Source organism: Marmota flaviventris, chromosome 18 (assembly GCF_047511675.1).
Source record: "Marmota flaviventris isolate mMarFla1 chromosome 18, mMarFla1.hap1, whole genome shotgun sequence".
Taxonomy (NCBI): Eukaryota; Metazoa; Chordata; class Mammalia; order Rodentia; family Sciuridae; genus Marmota; species Marmota flaviventris.
Genome location: NC_092515.1, coordinates 33,497,756 through 33,508,486, shown reverse-complemented (window position 1 = coordinate 33,508,486; position 10,731 = coordinate 33,497,756).

The window sequence follows — 10,731 nt, the reverse complement described above, 5'->3', positions numbered from 1 at the left end:
CATCCCCACTCTACTCCCAAATCCAGTGAACCCCCTCCCCATTGTGAATCATCTGAATATTTCTAGAAGAGGTTTAGACATAAGGACAGAGAGTTTGTAATTTCATTAGTGGTAAGTTCATAGAAAAACAAAACAAATGAGAAAATAAGACATTTTCTCTAAGGAAACTAACATTTTTTATGAGAAAGAAAATGATCATTATTAGTTTACTTATGAGTCAGCTGTGGACAGCATTTATGTAGCTATGTCAACACTGAATATCGATCTGACAAAGTTACAGGTAGTTTTATTGAGAAGTTGGGTGGGGGGACTGGAAAAGGTGTATGGCGAAGGCAGACGATGAACAGAAGTTCAGTTTCCACTGGTTTACATTGACTTCCTCCTATGGAAGGTCAATAAGGAATGTCTACAAGTAAAAATTAAACAAATGACACTGTAAGTATGCTGTTGAGAGGAAAATACCAGTGTGTGAAGGAAAATACCAGTGGGTTCTTATCAGAGATGGGAAAGCAGTGGCTTCTGGGAAGACAGAGGTGGGGGTGAAGGGTGGGAGGGAGGTGCTGAGTTTCGTACAAACTTGTGTGACTCTTGGACTCTTTAAATATGTACCTTCATATCTTTGATAAACACGAAATTAAAAATAGTCTTAGAAGACAGCCTGTCGTGTAGAGATCTCAATAATGAGCTCTTATCATTAATTTTATGATCCCTCATGTGTTTGATCTGGGGCAGATGTGAAAGGAAGTACGAAGGACCTTTCTTGATACAGAAGAGTTCAATGATGCTCTGACTGGTGAATTTCAGTGAAGGTATGGAAACTTACAATACCTCAGGGAGTAAAAGGGAAGAAGCGAAATCGTGTACATTGAGTGTCAACGCTGTGCCCCAGAGGGTCATATGCAGGACTGAACTTACCCTTAAAGCCGGGCTATGCTTATGCTTATGAGGTCGGTCAGCCTCAGAGGGTTAGAACTGTTCCCCATCACACAGCAAGAGAGAAATGGATCTGGGAGCAGAGCCCAGGGTTGAGGCCCAAGTCCATGTTCCTCCCTCATCGTCTCCATTCACAGCATCAAAAAAGTACATAGGTACAATCTTGAATGACAGTCTCATAACAGATTAAAGAAGGAAGTCCGGATGTTTGGAGGGCAGGTGTGATTGGCATGGCCCAACTAACTACATCTGTGTTCTCCTATCAACAAACAGACTCTTGGGCTGGGTATCCTGGTGACTGACGCAGCGGGCTGCCCTTTTGTTCTTGGGGTTTGCAGCGTACCCCATCTTGCCATCTCTAGACCTACAGAACCAGTCTTCTGTTTGTTTTGTCTTTTTTCGATTCCGGCTGAAAGGAAAACTTTTTCTCTTCCCCTCCTGGTAAGAGGTCAAGGCTGAATGGAAACAGAATCTTCATGCTGTTCCATGTGCAGCTTGATTTCAAGGGTCACTTGGGAGAAGTGAAGTGAGACCCTCAAAACCGTAGCCCCACGTTATGATTTCTCTTGGCTTAACTCCAGTCCAAGTGGGCAGAGCTGGTGGGACTGGAATTTGGGACTCGCAGAAACCTCAGGTTTCCCTGGAGTTGCTAAGGGTTGGATGCATATTGTAGAAATATAGGAATAGACAGAAAAGTTCTTTATCAGTGAGCGTACAGTAGGAAAGAGGTGGCACCCTCACTAAGTCGAAGAGGGTGCGTTGGCTCCATGAGCTTTTTACAAAGGTGCAGGTGGGATTAAGGGAACCCAATGAGAAGGGTGAAGCACTTCAGGCTCAGCAATGCTGGGGAGCTGCTATCACCCCACACCCAAAAGAACTTGGGAGGGAGTGTTCTCCAGATCCTAGAGAGAGCCTGATAATACAGGGGGCTGTCCAGTGGAGCTGAGACCACAGGTGGAGGAATCTTCTGACCTGTACCAGTTCTCCCTCCAGTCTCTGATCACCTGCTGGTCCTCCCCTTGGGTGAACCCAACTAGAAACCAGAGGGCAAAAGGATGTGTGTTAATATATCCCTAAAGGCCAACCTCCCAGGACACAGAGCAGAGTGGAGATGGGTAGAGACGGGGTCTGCAGGGGGCAGAAAGATGATCCAAGGAAGGTATATTAACAACAACAACAACAACGACCCACAAACCACACCCATGGTGATTGCTTTGGCATCCCTCTCAGCTTTGTGCCTCTCTGCCACGCTGTGGATCCAATGCTCCAACTGGTGCCAGCTCTTCTCAAGGAGATGAGGACTCTGAGCAAGGATATTTTTATTGTGAAGACATCTGCACCTTCTTGCCAGCCAAAAATAACATATGGAAACGTTTCCCACATTTTCACCAGGGGGCACTCACTCCTTTCCCATGGATGGCTAGACAGGCTTTTTTAGAAGTATTTGCTGGCCAAAATAGAATAGGCACAGTGAATGCTGGAATCAGCTCTGTCCTGAAGTGATTTCTGGCCAAACAGTGTTTCTGTTTGGAAGAAGATGAGTGGACCCTGAGTATTGCCTTCTTGGTAAATGTTTAGGACCCAACTTGCATGTTCTATTTGGAAAAATGCTTTGGGTCCAAACACTGCCTGACTCTTCCCCCCCCCCCCCCCCCCCCCCCCCCCCCCCGTCTAGATGAACAAAACCATCAAGACTCTGAAAAGTCTACACGCTTAATTTGTAGGTATACTTTTCAGGGATGAAAGCCCAAGAAATCAAAATAGGTAGCAAATCCTCTCTTTAGGGACTGTCTTGTACCCATCCCTATGATTCAGCCTGATGGATAGATGGAGGCTGCTGGAGGAAAAGTGTTTGCTCAAGTATAAATTCTCCCAAATGGAAAGACATTTGTCTGGTATCATATCAATCCTATGCAGCTATTAGGTATGAAAGTGACACACTCTGTCAAAGGAACTGTGCAGACAGTCTTGTAATAGAGCAAGATAAGGGGAGTGGGTGGGAGGCCCTCACACACACACGTATAAGAATTCCCCTTAAGAGTGTGAATTGTGTTTGAAATTTGATAAAAACAATTATAATTCTGATTCCTTTTAAGTAAGCATCATATTATAACTATAGGGAAATATAAAAATGTACAGAATGGATATTGATGGGAAAGATTGGCTCTTATTATTCTTTTGGAGTCTGCTTATAGAGGTTATTTGATCACTAAGTCAATCAATCAATCAAAGGGGGGGTAGATTAAATTGGCTTGTGCTAATAGAAAAAGCTTGTCTTTAAGTCTGCAGACTGTATGGTATAATGGATAAGAGCAAAAGTTTTGGCATAAAATCAATCTGGATTTGAATCTTGACTCCACTGCTTCTTATCTCTTTAACCTTGGGAAATTTACTTAACCTCTTGAGCCTTAGTTTCCTGATATATAAAATGGGGGAAATTATGTTATCTACTTAATGGAGTTGATGCAAAGATTAAGAAAACAACACAAGAAAAGTCTCTGGCATAATAAAAGTCTCAATGCATAATAGATATTATTTTTAATAATAAAATAATTCCATCAAAATATTTAGAGGTATTACATAATGAGGAAATAATCACATGGGTTGAAAATAATTTATTGCTGTTTTTTTTTCTCCCTCTCAATTAACTTTAGTAGCCAACTATGGTAGTGCTAATTAGTTATTTAAAAAACAACAGCTGTTTGAGTGAATTTACTGTCACAAAAACAGGATCTTAGAGCTGGGAGGACTAACAGATTCATCTCATCCAAACTTAACATGAAGAAAATTCTTTAAAAAAATCTTTAAAACTGATTTCTTTATGGAGTCACAGATAGAAGTATGGTTAAGTAACGATAGCTCCACACTGATTCAGAAACTGTAATTTATTAGTCCTTTCTTTCCAAATCAGTGATTCAATGTACGTGAGAAGAACCGAGATTTTCTGTAGGTTTTTGAAGCATTTAAGAGAATTTCTTACTTCAGAATTTAATGAAAAATTTTAAAACTGAACATCCACACTACCCAAAGCACAATATAGTTTTAGTGCAACCTCTATCAAAATTCCAATTGCATTCTTGCCAGAAATAGGAAAAAAAAAGAATATGAAATTTGCATGAACTACAAAAAAATTCAAATAGTCAAAGCAATACTGAGAAAGAAAACAAAATTGGATGCATCAAACTCCCTGATTTAAAATCATATTATCAAGTTATAGTAATAAAAACAGTATGGTACTGGCTTAAAAACAGAAACTTAGACCAGTGTAACAGAATAGAGAGCCCAGAAAGACATCCAAACATATACGGTCAGACAACTTTTAACAAGGGCATTAAAAAGACGCAATAAGGAAATGATAATCTCTTAAATAATTAGTGCTGGGAGACTGCTTTTCACATAAAAAAAAGAATGAAATTGGGCCCTTTCCTTATACTATATACAAAAGTCAACTAAAGGGATAAAAGACCTAAATCTAAGACCTGAAACCATAGATGGGGATACAGGGAGAGTCTCCCTGACACTGGCCTTGGCAATGATTTTTTTTTTGGACATCACACCAAAAGCTTAGGCTATGGAAACAAAATTAAAGAAATGAGATTATACAAAACTAAAAGATTCTACACAACAGATCAATAAAATAAAAAATCTAACCTGTGTCTGGGAAAATATTTGCAAACCACTCATCTAATAAGTTAGTATCCAAAATTTATAGGAACTCTTACAATTCAATAGCAAAAAAACAAAACAAAACAAAACATAAAACCCAGTCAAAAACTGAGAAAAGGACCTAAATGCACATTTCTCCAAAGAAGATATAAGAAGGGTCAATAGATGTATTAAAGCGTATTCAACATCACTAATAGGAAAATGCAAATCCAAATCACTGGGACATCAAATCAGCCTTTAGGGTAGGTATTATAAAGAAGACATGAGATAGCAAATGTTGGCAAGGGTGTGGAGGAAAGGGAAGCCCAGTACACTGTTGGTAAGAATGTAGATTGGTACAGCCTTTATTGTTGTATGGTTGTATGGGGTTTCCTAAAGAAATTAAAAATAGAGCTACCACAAGAAATAAAATCAAGAATCAATAAGTGGGATGGCATCAAATTACAAAGCATTGCACAGTAAAAGAATCAGTTAAGAGCCTACAGAGTGGGAGAAAAAGCTTTGGCTACTCTTCTTACAGGGGATTAGTACCCAGAATATATAAAGAACTCAAAAAACTTAACACCATGTGTGTATATATGTATATATACACACACCTTAACACTATACATATAAAGCTTAACACAATATATATGTCTCTCTCCATATAGATCCCAAATATATAATATATATATATATATGTATGTGTGTATATATGTTTGTATATCCCAATCAATAAATGGGCAAAAGAATTAAATAGACATTTCACGAAAGAATGAATACAAATGGTCAACAGATACATGAAAAAAAAAAAAGTTCAACTTCCATAACAAACAGGGAAGTGCCAATCAAAACTACACTGAGATTTCATCTCACTCTAGTTCAAAGTGGCAATTTTTAACAATACAAATAATAATCAATGCTGGTGAGGATGTGGGAAAAAGGTACATTCATACAGTGTTGATGGAACTACAAATTAATGCAACTACTGTGGAAAGCAGTATGGAGATTCCTCAAAAAACTAGAAATGGAACCATCATACCACCCAGCTATTTGACAAAAGGTCTGAAATCAGCATCCTGTAGGAATACAGACACATCAGTATTTATTGCAGGGCAATTCACAATAGCCAAGTATGGAACAGGCCCAGATACCTGTCAACAGATGAATGGGTAAAGAAAATGTGGTATATATAGACAATGCAGTTGTACTCAGCCATAAAGAAGAATGAAGTCATGGCATTTACTGGTATATGGGTGGAACTGAAGAATATTATGCTAAATGAAATAAGCCAGATCCAGAAACTCAAGTCAAGGGTTGAATGTTTTTTCTCACATGTGAAAGCTAGAACAAAGCAAGAGGGAAAAGAAAGTGGGGGTTGTGGGGAGGGGCAGAATATCATAAGGATAGAGGGAAGATCAGTGGAGCAGAAGAAGGAGATTTATGGGGGGAGAGGAGGGGTGGGAAGGGGAGGAAATGTGGGATGAATTTGACAATATTACGCTGTGTGCATTTATAAGTATACCAGAGTGAATGTCACCTTTATGTATATCTATAAATCACCAATTAAAAATAAACAGATAAATAAATAGAAGGAGGAACAGTAGAGGAAGCGGTAGGGGAAGGAGGTGAAAAGGGAAAGAGGAGGCAAGGGATTAAAATGGAACAAATAAATACTATGAATATATGATGATGTCAACATGAACCCAACTATTATGTAAAACTATAATGCACTAATAAAAGCATTTGAAAAATAGAGCCACCACAAGATCCAGCAATCCTTCTTGTGGGTATATACCCAATGGAGATGATGAAATCATCACCTCATGGAGATGCCTGAATTCCTAGGTTTACTGCAGCAGTATTCACAATAGCTGAGATATGGAAACAGTTCAAGTGTCCATCATTGACACTTAAAATGAATCCTTAAGATACAGAAAAATGTGGTATATGTAGACAATGAAACATTCTTCAGCTTTAAAAAAGGGGATCTTGCCGTTTCTCACTATATGGCTTTAGATGGCACTGTTAGGTGAAATAAGGCAGCTACACAAAGAAAAATATTGCATGATCTCACTTACATGTGGAATCTAAAGGGAGAAAACAAAAAAGCTCAACTATAGATAGAGAGACTAAAACAGTGGTTACCCTGGAGTGGGGAGGAAATGGGAGACGTAGGTCAAAGGGTACCCAGTAGCAGATGTGTAGCATAAACAATTCTAGAGATCTATTGTACAGCATAAGATCCATAATGAATAAAATTGTATTATATTAGGGATTTTTATTAAATAAGTAGATTTTAGCTGCTTTGGTCATAAAAAAGAACTTTGTGGGATGATAGATCTGATATACTATGCTATACCAAAGCATTTGACTATCTATATGTGCCCCATTATATCAGGTTGTAAATCTCAGATATATACAATAAGAAGTATTTTAGGAAATAAATTTTATTGAAAAAAATTTTTTTGTTTGTTTTAGGCTACCAGGGATTGGACCCAGGAGCACTTAAGCACTGAGCAACATCTCCAACCCTTTTTTTATGTTTTATTTTTAGACAGGATCTTGCTATGTTGTGAGGCTAGCTTTGAACTTGCGATCCTCCTGCCTCAGCCTCTCCCATCCACTGAGATTACCAGCATGTGCCACTGTGCCCTGCTGATGAGAGAATTTTTCATGATGCATGGGGAAAAAAGCTATTTTACAGTGAATAATAAGCTCAGAAGACCAAAGTTTGTGGGGCCATAGGTTTTGTCAACTCAATTTACTTACATAGTGGTTACTCATTTGCATACATCCTTGACCTAGAGCACAGGTTGACACGCCTTATCTGGCATTAGCCCAACTGGGGGATCATGCTTTTACATCTGCTCTGCATGGAATGGGAAAGAACACACCCAGCCCAGATGGTTTCATCTTAAATAGACAAGAATCTAGCTTATTTTTTTTTTTATATGAACGAAAGCAAAAAGAAAACAATAGACAGGTTTAAGGCTGATTTTTTTTCCCTTCAATATGGTCTACCATTTCTAAGGTTCCACATACACTGGTCTTGCTTGACCATCCAATTTGGCTATACTGACATTATATCTATCTAGGGAATCCACTTTCAGAAAATATGTTGACTATTGCCATGTAGCATCTGTTATGCTAAATTCCAAATAAAGTATCGAGCTGAGATTCTGGCATAACCTCATATGATGTCCAGGATAATTTTCTCAGTGGAAGATAATCTCTGTGAATCCATCGTACTCCAGTTCTTCTGCTATTATTACAGGATTTCTGGTTTTCTACATAAATGATTGTACTTTATTTATGAAAATCGTCTTGAGGTTATTGTAACAAAACATGAATAAATTCTTGTCCTAAAACCTTCAACAGTACGGACATGCGTGGAAGCACAGTGGATGCCTTTCAATCCCATGGTCCTTCTCAAAGGTAACCACTCTTTAAGATATAGGGCTTGTCCAAACTCTTGTTTTCTATGCATTTATGTTAAAGGTTGCTAACCTCCTCTCTGGGGGGCCTGGCAGACAACACTGATGAATGAGGGAGACTGTAGAACAGTAGGGCAGGGGGAGATTTTGGCTAACTGGAGATGCATGAGAATGGCTACCAAGCTGCTCCAGCCAGGTACTGAAAGGTGGGAGGACAGGTCCAGGGTGGCAGAAACTTCCTATTTTGCAAGAGAAGCCTAAGATGTAGATTTTTGAAATAAAAGTTCCTAATTTTCAAATGCAACTCAAATATTTTATAATGTTTGTATTCAGTCACATACATCTGCGGGCTTGATGGGTCTAGATGACAGCTGATTTGTGCCCTTTGATTCATTACTTCCCCTTTACAAATTGCACATATAATGGCATTATTTACACTCGCACATATTCTATTTGCATTATCATTCTAAGCTTATTTTTTTTGAAGGTAAGTTTCTTTCCTTACTCATTTTTATATCCATTCTCTGGATCCCCAGTAGACGAACAATACAGATAACTCCAAATCCCCATTTCCATCTACACAATGTAAATAATCCCCCAATGGAAACTAATAAAAAAACTGCAAGAACAAAACCAAAGCCCAAACAATAGAAATAAGAAACAAAACACTAAGAACAATACACAACAGCAACTAAGTCAACCTAGAAAAAAAGTTGGGATTGAGGGCTTATTGGTTAAAATCACTCCCCAAAAATGTTACGAGCAGATGGGCACAGTGGCACATGCCTGTAATCCCAGCTACTGTAATTCCAGCTACTCGGGAGGCTGAGGCCGGAGGATTGCAAGTTTGAGGCCAGCCTCAGCAACTTAGTGAGACCCTGTCTCAAAATAAAAAGAAACAAAGCCACTGGAGCTGTAGGTCAGTGGCAGAACACCCCTGGGTTCAATCCCCAGTACCACATTCATAAACATACTCAGAAGGATAAAAAATAAAGAAAGAAAAGATGCCACTAACAATGGTCAGTGTCGGCATGTTGACGGGTGGTATTGCCTTGATTCTGTTCCACCTGCAGACAGCAGGATTCCTCACTTGTCACTTGGCTGGCCGGTGGCTGGAAGTGATTCCAGGGTTGGGAAGACCCATTTGCTCAATCCTTACACACAGCTCTGAGTTAAGTCCCCTAGGAGGAGAATTGAGATGCCCGATAAAAACTGAAAAGTTGGAATGCATAGGAAGATGATTTAATGGTTGTTTTGAGATTGCTTTACTTTGATGGACATGAGGCAAGAGAAGCCAGAACTTGGAGAGGGATCCGCAATTAACTCCATGTTTCATCCAGAGCTTCTACTTCCACGGGATCGGCCTTGTGTCTTACTACTTCAGTTTGGAAAGTGAGCCACCCAGAGGAGACTTTCTTGTGTGGTTTCCAAGTATGCTCTGACCTCACCTTGAGGCCCCTGGCTGGCCGTGTGGTTGGACAGCATTTGCATCAGGGTGGAGATGGGGAATTGAGAGACAGGACAGGCAGGAGGGTATTCAACCCTAGAATACATCAACAATGCTGAATATCTCTTCCCCACACCACTCTTCCTATTGATTGGACTGCTCCTTGAACCTAAAAATCTATCCTGTTTCTCCCCTGGGGAAAATTCTTCAATGGTTCCATTGCCCTTAGATTAAAGTTTACGTTCTCAATTTAACCTAAAAGACACTGCATTTTTGAGCTCTTGTTCACCTCTCTAGTCTCCATTCTAGGTCTTCCTAGATGCTATTCCTTCCCTTTGTATATTGGCTAACTTCTCTTTCTATAGATCCCCATATTTTTTTCCTAGGAAGCCATGCCTGATCTTCTAGATCTTCACTGTCCAATAGAAAAATGATGGCAGTGAGCCATGTGCATGCCTGTAATTCCCGCAACTTGAGAGGCTGAGGCAAGAGGATTTCTTTCAGGTTTAAGGCCAGTCTCAGCAACTTCATAAGGCCCTAAGCAATGTAGCGAGACCCTGTTTCAAAATGAAAAATAAAAGGGTTGGGTGCTGGGTTCAATACTCTATATGAAAAAAAAAATGATGCGAGCTACAGATGTCATCCTAAATTTTCTAGAATCCACATGAAAACAGTGAAAAGAAATGGGGGAAATCAATTTTAATGTTATATTTAATTAAAAGGACCATGTCCTTTCTCACCTCTGGGTTTTAGCACGTTTATTTCTTCTGCCCGGGATTCTCTTCCCTCCTATATTTGATAAGCCATTATGTAATTATTATGTAATGTAATGAGTTACATAATGAACTTAAGATGTAATTTCTGAAGTTCTCAGCTTTTTCCAGAAATCCTCCTGGACTTCCCCAAACCGTGCTAGCTGTCTTTCTCATGCATTAACACGTCTCTCAAGAAACTTACCAACACGGTTTGTAGTTCCCTCTGAACTGTGGGCTGTATGTAGGAGCTGTTGGTATATCTGGCTCATTAGTCCAATGCCCAAATACATGTAAAGTAAAACATCGCTTTCTGATTTTCAGATATCATAAACAACCATTTTCTATTCACTTTTGCTGACTGAGTTAATACATGAAGTTAAATGTGTCAAATTCTTCAAAGTTAAAAGCTCAAAGGCTAGTTGGTGTATTTCATAAAACATATTGACTTATATTTCATAGAATGCCTGTGTCTGTGGAGAACACTAAAAATAAATAGTACAGCCAGTATCAATGG